Source organism: Pipra filicauda, unplaced genomic scaffold (assembly GCF_003945595.2).
Source record: "Pipra filicauda isolate LSUMZ 115617 unplaced genomic scaffold, ASM394559v2 scaffold213_size2393758_pilon, whole genome shotgun sequence".
In the NCBI taxonomy this organism is placed as follows: Eukaryota; Metazoa; Chordata; class Aves; order Passeriformes; family Pipridae; genus Pipra; species Pipra filicauda.
Genome location: NW_024104325.1, coordinates 972500 through 986479, shown reverse-complemented (window position 1 = coordinate 986479; position 13980 = coordinate 972500). Strand labels below are relative to the sequence as shown.

The following is a 13980-nucleotide window of genomic DNA, read 5'->3' as shown; positions in this document are numbered from 1 at the left end:
AGTGAGAGGATTTTAGATACGCAGATGTTTATTTCTTCTGCTGACGCTTTTCTTCTTCCAACACTGCAGTCTAAAAATCTTATTGGGAATTCAGGGGGTTTGACCCCCATCACTACTGTGGAGTCTAGGAGCCTTTAGGAACCAGGCTTTAACCTCTGGTGAAAAAACAGACCATAAGGAAAATGAAAAACTGAAAAGCAAGAAAAACCCTTTAGTAACTTTTATTCCCCATAGACTAAACCGTCTCAGAACACAGAGGCAGGAACCTGGACATGCATCTCCAGGAGCTCAGTGAGGATCTGGAGCAGGCCCTCCCTGGTAACAGTGGAGGAAAAGAACCAGCCTCCCTTTTATGGTGCCTCTTGTTTAGAAGAAATCATAAATAATCTGATTTGGTACCTTTGATACACTCAGGTATTTCCTCCCCGGACGGTTTCCTTACCCATAGCCCTCATTACTTGTGCTGGGTTGGTGGTAAAACATCTGCTTCCTAACATCCAAAAGGGATTTGTTGTGCAGTGTTAAGGAGAGCTTTCTCTGCTGAGTTTGGCTTGCTTAATTAACAGTTTGTGAAATGCTTTGGATCCATCTGGAGGAAAGATCCTCCTGAAATGGAGCTCGTTATTCAAACAATGCAAACCGACCTGGGTGAACAAGGGCTGGGGGACCAAACCTTGTCCATAAGGAAGATGCATGACAGAAGATGGGCGGCTTGCTGAGGGGAAAGCAGGTGGCTCCTGTAGTTGAGTGGGAGCTTTGCTCTCCTGGGGAGGTGAGCAACAGCAGGCAAGTGCTGAGACTGACAGGAAAAGTTAGTGGAAGTGCTTTCCTGTTGCTGGGCACAGCTGCGGCAAAGTGCTTTGCTGTGCTTGAATACTTAGTGTTGCTGAGCTTGCAGCTGGAGGTGGAGAGCTGCAGAGCCAGGAAGGGAAAGTGGTACACAGTGAACTTTGCTTTTCATCCAACTCTGTAGAATGATTGGGGTACATCATATCAGGACTCCAGGCTTTCAGGAGCATGGGATGAAATTGAACAACCTTGGGAGTTTTTTAGATAGAGAATGCAGAAGTAGCTGCTGAGCAGCCTGGCATATGGATGTGGCTCAGTCTCCCTCTTTCCCAAGCATTCTGCCTGTCATGTGCTGCACGTGGTTGTGTCTAAGGGCGGTCAAAGCTATTAATTCCAACTTGCCTCTCTCTTTAATGACTGGGCAGAGGAACATTGGGGCAGGACCCTTAGAAGTGTGCCAGGCAACTCCCAGGGTAATGGTCCATAGCATTCACTTCACTGTTATGACTGCTTTCTGCTTGGGCTGAGCCCTGCTCTGCTGGGCCACTTTCTCCTTAAAGATTCCCCCTCCTTTTTTTTTTTCTTTTTTGCCAGGAACAACCTGAGTACAGTGGTCAGAATGGATTTCTGTGTTGGCAAGCATATTTTGGAAGGAAGAGAAGTGCTATTACCTTATCAGCAAATCATTCCAACAGGCATTTTAATCACCTGCTGCAGAGGATAAAGTGAGCTATGGGGAAAGCTGCTGAGGTGGTGGTGTCTGGGTGAACCAAGGCTGACAGCTTCATACAGTGAGTGTGTTCTGTCTGGCATCTGGATCATGTTTGGTGCACCTGTAGAACCCTTTGAAACCTAGCATCTTATTTTCCTGACACATGGAAAAACTAGATCCTGAAGGAGGGACAACAAGCAAACCAAATCAAAACATACTTTCCCAAAATATGCATAAACTTTCCCTTCCAGTAAGAAAATACCCAAAGGACATTGGATCTCAGCAATGAATCCAAGCCTTAAGAAGCAGGATGCATAAAACAAACAAGACTGCCAAGGTCAGCCACATGCTTCTGGTGCCTTCATCCTTGGAGGAAATTCCAGGGCCACCAGGAAATTCCATGTTCCTGTGACATTTCAGAAACACATCAGGAGGAGGGGAGCAAGGACCTTTGCCCTTGGTCTTGCTTGGATGGATGAGTGCCACCCAGTCTGCTGTCTCCAGAGCTGAACAGGTGCAGTTCCTACACAAGTGGGGCCTACTCTGTTTTTGTCTAAATAAGGGTGGGGAGTGTTTTTGAGCTGGGGTTCATTACTGTACTGGCTAAAATAAAAACAAAGCTGTGCTTTCCCTTTTTCAAAGCACACTGCAGGCCTTCTTCAATTTCTGTGCTAATTTTGTTCTAAGGGAATAGTAGTGATTTAGGGAATTTCCTGGTATCATCTCAGAATCAGACATTGATGTTGCTGGTTTTAGGACTGGATCAGTATTTTCTCTTACTTTCTTTTCAGAAATGACTTGGTGCACTGCTAACGTTGATGACCTGACATTACACAAACATGCTCTGAGTTTCACTGTGCATTCATAGCATATCCAGGCTGTCCTTCTGTTTCGATGCAAAATGCCATGAAAGAGCATTCATAGACATTAAGATGTATTAGAAGAAGCATTAGGAATGTTCAAGAACGATTTTTATGATTTTCTTTTTGAAAAGAGCCAGGTGCTTGATTAAAGGCCCAGAAGCTGGCATTTCAAAAGCCAGGGAGTCCTGATCTATCCACAAAGCACAATGAAAGAGAAGAAGAAAGGACACCAGGGAGTGATTTTTTCCTTTATGCCACGGAAACATTCTGGTGTGATGACTTCTACAAGGTTATAGAAGACAGTTGTTATTCTTTCCTCTGTTGGAAAAGGTGAGGTGTGTGGCAGTACCCTGGCAGGAGACACTGACCCTGTGGCCCATTCCTGGGACTTTACAGAACCAAGGAACAATTGCACAGAGATACTCAGTGCCTTTTGACATGAGTTTTCATCCCTCCTTGTAGAGTCATAGATGTACCTGTACCTGAGGTCGTTTTTCTCTCTGCTGGATGAAATATGCCTAAAACAGACAGATAGGAATTGCAAAAATTCCATTTTCCAGGTGGCAACACTCATAGTGCTGAGACCTTATGGAATGTTTCATGCATGATAGCTACACATAGGTCTTGTATCACCCCCTATGCAGCGATGCCAGGGCTGTGGGAAAGAACTATGAGAAGTTATCTCAGCTGAAAATCAGAACCGTGCTGCAAAGTGGGATGAAGATAGAAAAAAATGTCAGAGGTCAGGAATAAAACCCCGTAACCTGACTGTCAATCAAGCTCCTACTCCGGTGCAGTATGACACGAAGATGTGGTATATGATAGAGCAGGGCAATCTCAGTGCACTGTCTGCCACAGCTACCTGGCAGGTTTTTTCATGTCTCTGACTGTTCTGTTCTTCCAAGTGCTCTCACACAACTTTTTTTAGTTACCAAATTGGCAAATTCTGCTTCCTTGGGTGTTTCCCACTGTCCCCACAGTCAGAGATGTGAGAAGACTGTGATTGCTGCAGGATGGGCCCATATGCTGTAGAGCAGATATTACTCCCAGGCAGCTGGGATGGGTTGCTTGTATACTGTGAAGGTTCCTATCTTTTGCCAGAAAAAGTCGATTGGTGATTTATTATTAAAGTAAAAATTCACAGTAAAATTCAGCAAATGGAATAAAACAGTATTTGATGAGTAATTTGAATATCAACAGTAATAAAATGTAGTGCTTTTTGCTATCAATCTCTATTTCCTGAGTTTTCACAACTGTAGATCTAAAAAAACCCCAAATCCACTCACCTTTGGTTTTAATACATTGAAAAGTCCAGAGAAAGATTTTAAGCTGAAAATCTATAATCATTTTACTGAAATAACTCCAGATTTATAGCTGAGTTCACAGTCCTACCTCAAGTCCTGTTTTCTTTTACGGTGTATTTGCTATCTGTCATTTCAAGAAACTTTTAAAAAAAATTAAATATTTTAATATCTTTTTTCCCTTTTCCAGGCAGATTTAGTATTTATGCTAAACTGCCAGCAGTTTGGATAAGGTAGGTATGAATTCAAATTGTTATAGTCTTTCAAAATCCAGCCAGTATTTTTGTACACAATATAATTTAAACATAAAATGTTCAAATTTCATTGCTATTCATAAGTTGAGCAATTAGTACATGGGCCAAAACTGCGCTAAATTTTAATAATTTCACTGAAGTCAAATGAACTTGGGCTAATTTGCTTTAGATACAATCTGGCCCATTTTTTCCTTTAGTGCTTTATTATCCTGCTTTATTTTCCATCACACTTCTTATGCTGGCCTCTGAAATTCTTTGCAAAAATCACAGGATTTTTTCAGCAACCTCTTTCATCATAATTTACATGTTGTTATTAGTGTCAGGAAGAACTCATGATTTCTCTCATAATTAAAAAAACCGTGAATGCCGCACTTCCATCTCCTCTCTTCTTTTTTTTTTTATCCCCTTTTTTAAGAGGATTTAAATAAAAGCTATAACAAACCCAACACTGGGCAAATATTAAACAATGTACAGCAGAAAAATGCAGTGACCTGGGTCGTGTTTGCACTTTAGGAGCTAAAAAAAAATACATTCATTCTTTGAGCAAAAGATTAGTGCTTAATCCTGTTTTCATGGTGTCAGTGGGAGTTCTGCCACCATTCAACAAGGGAGGGATCAGATTCTTAATATATCTGGTGAAATGGCTTGGCCAAGGATTGTAACTTTCAATACACAAAAGCACACATGAACTGTGGCCAAAATAAACTGAAAATAAAAAAAACCCTGTCTCTGGTGGCTAAACTGTGTCTCAGATCCTGCTTTGAAATGGGGGTTATTGTGTGTAAATAGTTGAGCAGGTTCAGTAGACAGGCCACAAAATGACATTTTACCTGGGAATATTTCATGTAATGTTCAAATTTTGCTACACAGAATAGGCTGATCTGCAAAGATTCTGATAACACAGGAAGGATACTGGCAAGGCCAAGAGACTTAACTTGGATCTCAAGTCGTGTCCTAGAGACAAGGATTCTATCTGCAAAGGAAAGCCTGTCTGCTTCTGAACTCTTTCTCTGCTATGTTGGCAGGAATACTTTCTTTTCCTGAATTATTTTTTGATAAATAATTTTTGTGATGTGGCGCCCCAGGTACTGACCTGCAGGGAGGTTGTAGTGAGGTGGGGATTGGTCACTTTTCCCAAGTTATAAGTGGTAGGATGAGATGAAATGAGCACAAGATGCACCAGAGGAGGTTTAGATTGGCTATTAGGAAAAATTTCTTCACTGAAAGAGTTGTCAAACCCTGGAACAGGCTACCCAGGGAACTGGATGAGTCACCATCCCTGGAGGTATTTAAAAGATGTGAAGACATGGCACATAGGGACATGGTCTACCTAGTGCTGCATTTGGTAATGCTGGATTAACAATTGGACTCAACAACATTAAAAGTCTTTTCCAACCTAAAAATTGTATTATTCTACATATTGTGACAGCTGATCCACCTGCATTTCCTCAAGGTGTTTGCATACTGTTATGTCACTGCTGTAAGGAAGAATGCACTTGCAGAGAGATCTTGGCACACTATTTAAGTTCTCAAATTTCCTTCTGTTTAAACTCCATACCTCTCATGATGAAATGAACAGGAAAGGGAGCAACGTGGTTACAGTTTTGTTTCTTGTTAAGTACAAATTTTTTTTTTTAATTACTTTTTAAATTTCCTTCTTGAACTGGAAGCAGAACTGCTTTGTGGTCCAACCAGATTCACAGCAGGGTGATTAAGCACCATTGGAGCCTTGTTGTTAAGCATCCTGTTGGGGAGAACTGTCAAATATCTTGAGTTATAAAGATGTGAGACAAGGCTGGCTCAAGACTATAGAAAGAAGTGATGAACTGTCCCTGTGTGGTATTATGTAAATTCAGTTCCAATGCAGTCATGCAGTGGTATGATTGGATAGTGAAAGATACCGAGTGGTCTCTCAAGAGGCTGCCTTTAGCAGCAGAAATCCTGCTCAGCTCAGAGTCTAGAAGGATTATACCATCAGGCGTCCTGCCTATCTGATGATTGTTTCAGGAGGAGGTGAGCATTTTTGCACTGGTTGCTTGTGGACATGACAGAAGGACCCAGCACAAGTGAAAATTATGTTGTCTGTTGGTCTGCACAGGAAAGTCAGGAATGGAAAAGCTCACCCAGATCTGAGGTGGTTAAGTCATGGTGGTGGCTGGTGGGGCATTGTTATTTGATGCAAAATGTATGAAGCTCATAACATTGCAAACCTTGTTCTTTGGACAGTGTGTTTCATTTTCCAAGTTTGCCAGCTGGATAAGTTCCTTGAAAATTACATTTGCTTGGAAAATAAAAATAGTAAAGACTGGTAAAAAATTGATGGCAGTGTAACAGGGTCATGCAAAAGAGAATGTAAAGAACTTCAAATAATTGACTTTTGCAAATCTGAGCTTTTTCTTTCCTTGTATCTGTCAGCAGCTTAACATAGAGAGATGCTCTACAGGAACAGAACTTAGGCAGTAAAGCTGTCCTGGTGAGGGGTTTGGATAGGCAGAAATGATCCTTGTTGAACCCAAGGTTAGTGAAAGACATAGAATCTAATAGAAAAGTACAAACCCTAAAGAACACAGAAAATAGTATCTGCATTTTCCTCTTCACAGAGGAGAGTTACGGATTTCAAAAAACATTTTTTAAGCAAACTGTATTTGTCACCTGTAGTTCCTTCTTCCTCCCATTGAGATGGGGACTAGATGTACCAGGAGTTTTGGAAATACACTTGTAAACACTGTCTTTGTCATGATCTTCTAGAATAAATTTCTCTACTAGTAAAGTATAATTATTCATATCACTCCAAGCCCATGAGTAGGTGTCCACACTATTACTTGTGCTTAAAGCCAAGTACATACTTGAATACTTATTAAACATGGATCTACATCTCAAAATGGACTAAAGGAGGGACAGCTGAAGAGATATTGGTGAGACCTTTTGAGATACTTAAGCTATTCCTCCTTTTTTCTGACTTGAAGCTAAATGATTTCTAGAGTCTGATGCATTTGTGCCTCACTTAAGAGTACCAGTGTGTTATTTGCAGTAGCTCTTCTTATCAAACAAGCTCAAGTAGTGCGAGGTGGTAGTGAATGTAGGAGCTTTAATATTGAGTCTTGATAAACTCCCCATTAAAGAGAGCTAAAAGGGACTAGATACTTCATAAGAACTGAAAAAAAGTCATCCTTTATCTTGAAGCATCAAGAACACCATTTTTGAAAATCTATTACTTTGGATCTCAGCTTTTCCAATATTAACTCTAGATTTGCATTGTTTGGTTTATTATTGTACAAGATGTCCCACACTCTGTTTCCATTTTTGATGCTCAGTTTTACTGAAAACAATGTGTTCCATGAAATAAATTTAGTCTGGCACATTTTCTGACAGAAAGATATGTTTCCCTCAAAAATCTTTAACTAGCTTTAGACTTCAGCATAAAAATGTGATTAATCAAAAAAGCAATCCAAAAGTTGGCTCTCTGTAATGCCAGTAAGGCTACTGAGTGCTGTGTGTGTTGCAATTGCAATCAAGCAGAGCAATGAAACTGGAAAAGAATTAGGGTGCTTACATAGACAAAGTTGAAATCCATTGATTTTCCACTGTATGTTCCTTTTTACAGAATCCAGAACATTTTGGGTCTAGAGAATCCAGTCCATGGGCATGAAACAATTAAAAAAACTCTCGAAAGGAATTCCTTTCATATTGTCACCTTAAGGCTCTCTGCCAGGTGTGGTGTGGCAAGTACAGCAATCAGAAGTTTTCTGGGAAATGGCTTTTACAAATTGCATAAAGTCTTCTCAGGCTTTTAATTTTCCTTGGTCTGACAAGCACAGGCATGTGAAATCCAGAATTTCCAATGATTGTTTGAGAACTATAAGCTGATTGATCCAAAATTGTCTTTGACGCAAAATAACTGTATAAAGCCTACAGTTTGTATCAGGTTTGTATCAACTGTGCTGGTTGGGTGCACAACTCCTTAGCTGTATCTTCCAACAGAGGTGGACTCTGATGAACTTCATGTTGTTCTCCCCAAGTACTAGTAAGAGTGAAAAAGAACAGGTGGATTGGCTTTTGGCTGGTACCCCTGGACAAAATGCAGAATGCACCAATTCTTTCTTCCTAGAAAAAAAAAAATCCCTTCTGCAAAGATTTTGGCTTCTAAGCATCTTTACATGCTGTCTTCTTGTTGATTTCTGAGCTCCTGTGTTGTATGTTTTGCTATTTTTTGCTTCTTCCCTACACTGCAAACTAATTATAATAAGGACCTTTTATTCATGTGTAGCACTGAACAGCTTTCCTTTTTTTTTTTTTTCCAGCACTGATTGTAATTTATATCGTGTTTATAATAGTGTCTCATTTTTTTTCCATGTTTGCTTGGGGTGAGAATCAGGGAAGACAATGCTGAATGAAGTCAAACATGGTAGGAATGCTGCTCACAATTTGAAAACATGCAAAGAGAGAGAAATAACACAGAAAATACCTTCTAAAAAATTAATAAACAGCACAGCATCTTTTCCCATTCTTCTTCAAAATTTATTACAAATGAGTCAAGAAGCTTGTTACCAAGAGGAAAGTTTCTTGGTTAATTCCTGTGTCAGTACAGAAACAGACCTGTGGATTTCTGCAGGAATGATGGCTACAAATATACAAATGAGGTCCACCTAGCTCTGTATCCTGTCTCTGATCATAGCCAGGGAAAGATGCTTAGGAAGCATTTTAACAGCAGTGCCTATAAGGACTGATGCAGCTCTAGGTATATTTTATTTCCTTTCCAAGTTAGAGAGGCTCTGTGTGATTCATCCTCTCTGTGTACAGAAATCATCCATCCTTCTCACCTTTTACTGTTGATTTTCTAGGACTGCTGCTCAGTCTGTGAGATGAGTGGTCACACCACTTGCTCTACTGAAAGCACCAGAGAGTCAATTAAAGTCACTGAAAAGGAAGTAGTGAATTCACTCAGTCTTTTGATCCAGCTTGTTTTTATGCAATGAAATTGTAAGGTACAGATAACTTTCAGAAAGATGATTAACTTCAGTCAGGTAGATAAGCAAACTTGTTAAATCAACAACTATGGCATGTCCCCAAGTGCCCCTGTGAATAAAGACTCATAAGGATATAATTTAAAAGATGTTAATTATTAATTTTTGAATTTCTGGTTTAGTTAGGATCTTGAAAATATACAATGATTAACGACTAACTAGTCAAGTGCTTGTAAAAATTTATTAATCCCCTGAGAATGATAAATCTTCTTTAAATTAATACAGGCTGACAGTCAATGATCACGTGTTCCCTAAACCTTTTGATAAATATTCTTCCTTTTATTTCCAATCAACTTTGATACATGAAACTGGATAATTTATTTCCACTAATTTATCTTTGTTCTCTTGGGTATTAGCTCCTCTCTTTCCGTATTTTCATCCTAGAAAAACACAGTGGAGTCTAGATCAGCATCAGTAACACCAAGCATAATAAAAATCAACTGAAAAATACGATGTAAGTTCAGATTAATAGCACAACAGCTGCTTGGTTAGATTAGAAAAAAAGTGGAAAAGAACCACACACTATGTCTTCTGTAGTATGGAAATGCTGTACATCTTGACAGTGAATAATTTCCTTTTGTCTTTAATTCCACTATGCTTCACTGGCACACTATATTGATATGGGTGGGAAGAGGGTGTGTTATATCAGCTCTACCTACCAAGAATGAAAGACCAAGTTCTGGATGAGAGGATTTTACTTGAGATTTTTGCTGCATTAGTATGGATTAGAAAGCTATCAGGGCAGAGAGAAAGCCACCTTTCTTGTTTAGGTGGTTTGTCAGATCATAGCTTTTTGCAGGATGTTATTAATCCATCCATCTGTCCATCCATCCATCCATCCATCCATCCATCCATCCATCCATCCATCCATCCATCCATCCGTCCGTCCATCCATCCATCCATCTGCTTGCTAATTAATAACATTCTTTCTAGAACTATATTCATAGAGTTGTAAGTATTTCTGATCTATAGCTTTTCTTTTTTTTCAGTTTCAATTCAGTTCCCAATACATAAAGGGAATTAAAATTCATAAGTGTACCTTTTTCTTTTTGATTTTGAAAGTGATTAGGAATCTGCACTAGTCATGCCAGACATTATTCTCCTGACATTCTTTTCCAGTAGCAAAGCTTTCTCCTTCACAAAATATGGTCTATTTAAAAAAAAAAAAATGGTGTACTACCTCATTATAGAAAATAGAAATCTAGGCGAGATACAAGGAGAAATCACTCCAATGCCAGCTACTGCAGCCATACTCATAAATAGAGGAACGGGACATTTCCAAAGGAGATGCCACCCCTGTATAGACAGAAGTAGAAATGAAAGTATATATATATACACACACATATATATATATATAGAGAGAGAGAGAGAGAGAGAGAAATTGTAGAAAGGCTCTACAACTGGAACACTTGCTCCTAAGAGAAGATTCAGAGGTGTATCTTGGAAGGCTGAGGACAGTGTATGCTTTTTGAACACCACTCAGGATTCACTGGCAAGGGGGTTCTTTGGAACAAAGAACTTTAAAGTGATTTTTAAGGTGGGAATGGAGCTTAAAGGACCTGCCAGGGTGAAAGAAATCTGCCAAGCAAGCTGCCTTGAGGAAGAGGAGTAGTGACTTCACTTGGGAGCTGGAGATCGCAGAATCACAGAATATGCTGAATTGGAAGGGACCTACAAGGCTCATCAAGTCCAACTCTGAGCCCTGCACAGGACCATTCCCAAGAGTCACACCATGTGCCTGAGAGCGTTGTCCAAACACTTCTTGAACTCTGTCAGGCTTCGTGCTGTGACCACTGCCCTGGGGAGCCTGTTCCAGTGCCCAAGGGCTGAGTTATGTAAAAATGATCTGTTTGGACCAGTAGGTCAAAAACTAAAGGCTTTGACATGGAGAAGATGGATCAATCGTATATATAAATTAAACCAAAGGTCAGTTCTTTTCCCAGCTTATGTGTCATTTCAGAGGAAAGAATCTTGCAAAGTACTGTGAACACGGTGTACTGTGTACTGCACTGTACAGATGGGAAAATGCCACAATGATATTCAAACTGCAGAAACTAATGTTTATTCCCAGTTTTCACTCAAGCTGTTTCAGCTAAATATACTGCAGGACTGTTAGAATATCTATGATACTATATAAACCACCTACTTTCTTTTTACAGAGTTAATGGGACAATTTTAAGTGAAATTTCCTTCTAAGTAATAAATTTGCTTAGGGATTAACATTTTTTTTTGCTTAGGTAGAACATTTATTCCCTAATGATGAACTGCTTTGATCATTAGAATAAGCTGTAACTACAGTGTTATCACATTCTCTATCATTTATTCAAGGTTGTTGAAAGGAGAATAAACCTCTTATGAATATTAAGTATTCAGATGTGTTTTTTTCTACTATCTTCAAACTAATTCTATTAAGGAAAAGTCAGGAAACAATGACCTCACTCTAGTTGGTTCTTCTGTGTCTAAAGTCAGATCTCTACATCGTTCCTTCAGCTACGACGCCAAAACCCAGGGAGATGGAAAGGAAGATGTGGGGCTCATTTGTACATGAAGGGTCTTTAGCTGACTCCTTCATAGGTGAATGTCAGCAGGTTAATCCATCAACAAAGAGGAGGGGAAGGGAGAAGAATCTCTCTGGGCTGCTCTGAACCAACCCCATTAGGGCACGTGTTTGCTGAGGCAAAGACCACAGCAAAGCAGAACCACTCGGAAAGACCAAGGCAGGGATGGATCCAGGATTATCCACCATCCTTTAAATAATAGCCTTCATTGAGTGGGGAGAATGGATATTGTGTTCAGTCCCCATCAGAAGGGGAAAATTTATGTAAGTAAAAGATGTTTTCAAAGTGTAATAAGTCAATAATCTATTGTCAGCCAACAAACTATACACAATGAATGCTGTGTGGAGAAATCCATCTGCAAACATCTCCTACATCATGTGTTTATAAATATTTATGTATACAATACTCCATTTTCATTTCACTGCATATCACACAGTGGTCTTTCCTCCAGCATCTGCCTTCTGCTTGAAAATTTCCAGTATAGTGAGAAATATGTAAGATGAAGAAATAGACCTCTAATGCAGACCCTGGCAAACAACTTAAATCATATGCCTTAAATCCTGGTTAGTAAAGTAGCTACCCACAGAGCAGTAGTTAGTTGTCATGCGGGGAGAGATGGGAATGGCTTGTTGAAGTGTGTGCTCAGCTGCTGTGGCACAACAGAGAGTGCTGTGGGGCACAAATGCATCAGGGCCCTGGAGTGATGGTCCCCTCGAGAAGCACAGCCTTATCTTTCCTTGCCAGTGCTCCAGACCACTTTCAACCATAGTTATATCTGAACAGTGATGTAAAGCCATGGTGATTACTGTGCAGATGCAGAAGGGGCATGGTTTGGCCCATGTCCAAGCCCATACTGTACTATTTCTAAAGTGCATACGGCTATAATTATACAAGTTAAATTTCCATATAATATCATGTTTACTATGAATAGGACTTGGGAAAATAAGGCAATTGTTGGCTGCTGCAAGTTATCCTTACTATACTTAATAATTAATCCTTGAAAAAAGGTGAATTTTTTTTTTTGGTCATCTATGAAAGTGGCTCTGGCATTATTGCATCTCTCTGCAAATATTTAGGGAAACAGGTCTGCGGATGGGAATGTATGCTGTTTCATATTGATAGTGCATTTGATCAAATCTCTTAATGGAAGTGCGTGAATTTTTTATTTATAATACTATGTTCTTGGGGACACGAGAACATTGTTCTTTTGAAGGGTTACTTTTTAAAGCCTGGATTATTTCCTTGCTCTTACAGCAGCGTGTTCCCTGGCAATGAGCTGAAGATACACCACTGGTGCTGTATGCCTTGTCCTAGTTGCTCTTGCAATTACTCTTCTGGAGGGGTTGAAGTGCAACACTTCTCAACGGGAGGTCCTGGACTGGCAAGATGCATTAACTTGGTGAAACTGGGACCACAAGCAGTGCTTCCTCCTTCCCTCCTCCTCCCTGACTTCACTAAAACCAACCTTTCAACCCTTGAGGAGAGGTTTGGGTTAGTAGCACTCTCCCTCCCCTCTCCTGCTGGCTGACCTTGTGCTGTTGTGGCCAAGTGGCTCCACTTCATGGCTTGGAGTGTCAGAAGTGACTTCTCCGGGCGTCCTTCCCGAACTCATGTTGCTCGTGAACAACAAACTGATGTTCGTCAACTAGATCTTGGATTTTGGACTAAACTTGAATGGTTTATCCCAAGTTTTAATCAAGCTCTGATTTGTTCCTACAAACTTTCACTTCTAGATTTCACCCCACATAATTAATATAATGTCATTGCTTCAAAGCATGTCATTTGCTCAGTAACAGCCCCAATTACTCAGGGGTACTGACTTTGGCCTTTTAAAATGCATTAGCTACAGGAATTGCCATGACCCCAATTACTACAAATATGTTCATGAATCAAAGACCCTGCAGCCAGACTTCTCCTCCTGACTAATCATTAACCAGGAAAAACATTGTGGAGCTGGCACTGATTTTTCTTGAGTTATTTTAAGAGGGTGACCATAAGACATATAACTTGCTCCTTTCAGCCTTAGAGGACTTCCAGAATACTGGTGAGTTAAGCTGAAAGGGATTTCTGGAAGGGATCAACCTAGCAGAAATAGAACTTGAAAATACTTTGGTAGGAAACATCTATCCCATTTTCCCCACTGTTATTGGTCATTCCATTGTCACAATGTAATGAAGAAGAATTTTTTCATATCTAATTTGCCAGAAGTTTGAGAGACCTGACACTGCAGCTAAGTGTGGCTGAGGGAAGAACCACAAATCAGTTCTTGTGGCTATGGCCCTTGCAACAGCTTTCTAGGTGCCTTTCAGTATTGAGGGAGGAGGGAGAGAAAGGCATGTTTAAGGTGAGTGAAATGAAGAACATCTCCCTAGAGGCATTATGTGCCTCTGACTGTCTCCTGAGGACACAAGCTTAAAGGGAGCTTGAAATCCTGAGACCTTTTACATGAGCTCTGCCTAGGAGTTCAAGGTACATAGAG

At 40.1% G+C, this 13980-nt stretch overlaps 1 long non-coding RNA gene across 1 annotated transcript in view; it reads left to right on the top strand.

Annotated features, from left to right (window-relative positions):
* The window catches only part of LOC113995355, a 64557-nt gene extending 62393 nt beyond the window's left edge, over positions 1–2164 (top strand). The window contains exon 6 of the long non-coding RNA XR_003543370.2: positions 1384–2164. This is a non-coding gene — a long non-coding RNA (uncharacterized LOC113995355). The remainder of the gene's footprint in view (positions 1–1383) is intronic.
* The last annotated feature ends 11816 nt before the right edge of the window (positions 2165–13980 follow it).